The following is a 4815-nucleotide window of genomic DNA, read 5'->3' as shown; positions in this document are numbered from 1 at the left end:
CCTTTTTTTGGTATCGGAATTACTTTCGCTTTTTTCCATTTATTTGGGAAGTAACCTAGATTTAACATATTGTTGAATAATATTGCATATTGATATGTTATTCTTTTAGGAAGATTCTTGAGCGCTAGGTTCGGGATACCGTCATCACCTGCTGATTTTTTATTATTTACTTTTCTAAATTTATCGTGTACTACTTCAGGTGTTGTAAAAATTTTATTCTCAATGTTTTCCTCTGATGGGTTATCGGCTCTGTTTTTATCATTGAAAATGCAGAGCGGGGTTTCCATCTCTGTTTGCGATAAGAACTCTAGCTTCATTTGGTCAACTTTTCCTTTAACGTATTCGTTAAATCTAGAGTTACCTAAGTTATCGTTTTTTGTATTTGATTCTGCAAAATGCGTTGCTATCAGATTTAATTTTTGCTTTTCTTCTGATATTACAAAGTTCCCTGCGCTATCGGTTTTGAGGACTGATTTGTCTATTTTTGCTTTGTTTAGTAATTCCTGATTGTTTTTATTAATTTTAAGTGTAGGTAGTTTTAATGGTTCTTTTTTCCTAAAAATTTTGTTAATTTCGGGGAACATTTTTCTTGAATTTTTTTGACTGATATTCCTAATTCTATTTTCCCAGTATCTACTGACCTCTTTATTGAATTCTATTCTTTTTTGTATTTTAATTTTTTTACTTTCTTCTTTCAGCTTGACTAGGTCAAAACTATTGAATCGCGGGTTTTTTTTTAATCTGTGAATTTTTGTAAGTATTTCTTTGCTTTCTTTTCTAAGTTTCCTGATTTCTTTATTTATGTAAATATCTGTCGAATTTCTTTCTTTTATCTTTGGGACTGCTATATCTATTGCCTGTGTGATTTGTTCCGATAGAGTATCTAAGTATTTGTCAATTTCTGTTAATCTTAGGTTACGATTAGATGGTACATTTTCTACCCAGAATTTGCACAATTCCTTCTGATATGTATTCCAGTTTGCTTTATCAAAATTATAATTGTATTTGCTTATTTTTTCTTCTAAAAAGTATTTGTGATCATCTAAGTTTATTTCAATTACTAGTGCTTCGTGATCGCTATCGAATGTAGTAGAACGCAATTCGCCTTGGATAAGATTGGTTATTTTCATTCTGGTGTCTGCCAATACCAGATCTAGGTAAGTTCCCTTGCTTGGGAATGATGGATATTTTGAGTTATAGAGTCTTATCTTATATTCAATGTCATTCTCTTCGATCCAATTAAACAATGCGGTACCTCTATCATTATTCGTCTTATTTTTCCATGCTATATGTCTTGCGTTAAAATCACCTGCTAAAATAAAGTAGTTGTTAGGTTCATTGAGTTCGAGTTCTTCAAATAGTTTCTTTAATTCAGGTATGAAATGTTTATTCCATCCTCTTATTGCGTATATTGCGACAATATATAATTTTTTATTGTTGTTTAAGTTGACTTGAATTATTGTGTTTTCTATCGTTTTGTTTTGGTCGTTGAGAATGACATTGTTGAACCTGATATCCTTTTGTATCAAAATTGCTGTTCCCCCCGCCCTATTTTGACCTTTTCTATTATTAAATATACAGTTGTAATTTTTGAAAAAGATTCGGTGGCTATCGTTTAATTTTGTTTCAGACAAGAGTACTAGTTCTGGATTATGTTCGTCTAATAGGATTCTTAATTCTTCTCTTTTATAATTGCTGATAAGTGAGTTTATGTTAAGCGAAATTATCTTTAATTTTTTAACTTTTGCGCTATTATGTGTTCCTGCCATTTTTATTCATATAGAATTTGTTCGGAAATTCTGCCTCCAAAAATATAGTGATGCGCTCTATTTTACTTACTATTTCGGGGAGTTGCGCTATTACCTTTTCCAAATTAAGTATCTGATTGATAGTATTATTATATGTGCCACTGAAATTCCCCGTATCATCCGGCCTCTGACCTAGGTTAGTATCTGTTTTGTTTTGAAATTCCCTAAAATTTTGGTAGTTATCTTGCTTGCTGTTAATTTTAAAATTGTTATTTTTAAAATTGTTATTTTCTGATTCTGCTGTTGGATTTAATTTGGATACGTCAGCATATGTGAAATTCTCACTTACTGTTCTATAGTTCTTATTTGTATTTGGTAGGTTTTTTGTTGTCCCGTTAATGTTTTTATTTTTGATAATGTTACTAATTTCTTTAATTTTGGGACATCCTCGGTATGACGCCGGGTGTCCAAAGGAATTACAGTTCGCACAAAAGATTTTATCTCTATCCACATCTGCAATTGCACAATTCCCCGGTTCGTGTTTAATGTTACATTTTACGCATCTATATGGTAGATTACAGTTAATTGCTGCATGTCCTAACCTTTGGCAACGTTTACATTGGATTATCTCCTTCTTCTTTAATTTTTCCCAGGTGACTACATGGTGGGCTATTATCCTGATTCCTGTTAGGCTTCTCGGGTTACTCTCAGCTGTCAACTGCACCATGAATATAGGCAGCACCTGGTTTCTTTTTTCTGCTGCTCTCGTTGTGAATCTGCAAACCTTTATGATTGATATATCCTTTATTTCTTGACTGTTTAGTTCTTCGAGTATTTCTTCTTCGTTGTAAGAGGGGCTAATTCCTTTGAGAAGCCATGATTGTATTTTCTCATCTTTTCTTGTGTACGAATAAAAATTTTTATTCCTTTCTTGTAAAATTTTTATTATTTTCTTGTGTTGTGTCGTTGTATTTACCTTCAATGTTATCTTTTTTTCTCCTAGTCTTTTGATACTGAAGTTTGTTTCATTGATTTCTTCCTTTAGGAGTTTTGTTAGCATCTTGGGATCTTGATCAAAGATATTAATTGGGGGTGGTTGAAGCTTTTTGTTGTTTACACTCTGTTTTTGTTTTCTGTAGTCTTGACTCACGGTTGCATTATTCTCACTTTCCTTGTATTGTTCTTGTTCTGCTATCTCGATCCAGTCCTTAGGCTTTTCTTCGTTGGTCCTGTAGCTCTTTTCTATTTCACTGACTCTTGAGTCCTCCGTTTCCATTTCCTCATTGTCTCCTACTTCCTGTAGTGTGTTAAATCTATTGTGGTCTTGAGAAAGTGTTATATTGCTAATCTGTGTTTGTTTCCTAAAACTATCCATATCGTTGATTGCTGTTCTTAATTGTTTGATAAGTTCTTCAAGTTCAGTTATTTTTTTCTTCTGCTCTTGGTTTTCTTCTCTTAATACTTTGATTGAGGATATATCCTGCGTTGGGTTTATGTTTTCCTTGTTTTGTTCCGTCCTTTCTGACTTCTTCTTCTTATTTTTGATATTGTCTTTGGTCATTTTGGGTCTAGGTACGCTTAGGTTTCTTTTCACCGTTTTATTTATTAGTCTTTTTAGCGGTTTATCGTCCTGGTTGCCCAGAGCTTTCCTTATCTCCCACTCTGACCACAATAATTGTGTCTCTTTTTTATTTAATTCAGGCTCACTTCTGTTTGGTTTCGAGGTTATGTTCTCGTTATCGTCTTGTATTATTTTTGCTGAACTCGCAGCATGACTTATAGCGTTCTCATTGCGAGTCAGGATTGTATCCTTATTTTCCTCCACGGTGGATCTGTTGGTGTCTAAACGTTTTATTTATTATGTTTTTGTCCTGCTGACACTGGTAGGGTTACGTGTGCCTAGTGTACTCTGGTGCTTTCAACGTGGTATGACCGTTGACACTTGCACGTTTTTTTGATTCACAGAAAATCTGTTGGACACACATCACATAGTTATAATATTTTTATTACTCATGTAAGGTAGATAATAATGAAATGGTTGTAAAATATGAACAAGATTTTTTAAAAAAGAAAAAAGTAAAAGTGATGACGAGTTGACGCTTCTTACTATTATTTTTTAACTATCTAAATAATTATTTGAACAATAAGCAGCTGTGAAATTTTAACTGGCTGCATACGCTAAATAAATTTATAACAATATTAAAGAATGTTTAAAAAATTATTAAAAAAAGAAAAAAAAATAACGCCAACAGTACGCGGTGTTCCCAAGCGGTCACCATCTAAGTACTATCCGCGCTCAACGTTGCTTAACTTCAGTGACTAAGTGAGAACTGTTTTTTTTTTTTTTTGAACGTTTATTTAGGACCAAAATGTACAATTAAGAGTATACAATAAGCTTAATAAACAAAATTTTTCAATAATAAAGGTTTAAATAGAACTGAACAGGTTCATACAAGACATCTCATACGGTCTATATACAGTTTATAATAAGAAAAAAGAAGCGGTAATTAATATGCTGTAAAATAGCTAAGTAACATTTAAGCAAATGTATTGCCAGAAAAAGATCCAAGAAAAATTGGTTATGCTATCATTATATAGGATTTTATATATTATAAGTTAAAAATAAAAAACAGTATAATAGAAATAACTAGTCATAAAATATAAAACATTAGTCATAAAATATAAAATATAAAATAAATAAATACATTATAAAACAAATTATAAATAAATTAAACAAATAAGGATTTAATTCAGCCACCAATATTTATCTTTATTTTCTCTGTGTTTATCAATAATATCTCTATTAGGAATAGACATGCTGTATTTCCATCTATATTCAGTATCACTGTTTTCAGGGTTAGGAGCATAGATTAACTTCTTATTATTGTTATGACGGGCAATATGATAAATAATAGGTATATTATTACTGTTTTGAATATAGCCCATAGCGTCAAGAAATAAAAAGGCTTCGGGAGGGACGAACCTTGTAGTTATATATTTTTCAAAATATTCATTGTTAGGGTATAACGCGCCAAATATTAAATTATTTTGTTTTATATCAGCTACA

The sequence above is a fragment of the Odontomachus brunneus genome, unplaced genomic scaffold (assembly GCF_010583005.1).
Source record: "Odontomachus brunneus isolate Ranch 3 - 2012 unplaced genomic scaffold, Obru_v1 Obru_scaffold_075, whole genome shotgun sequence".
NCBI lineage: Eukaryota > Metazoa > Arthropoda > Insecta > Hymenoptera > Formicidae > Odontomachus > Odontomachus brunneus.
This window is presented reverse-complemented; position numbering follows the sequence as displayed.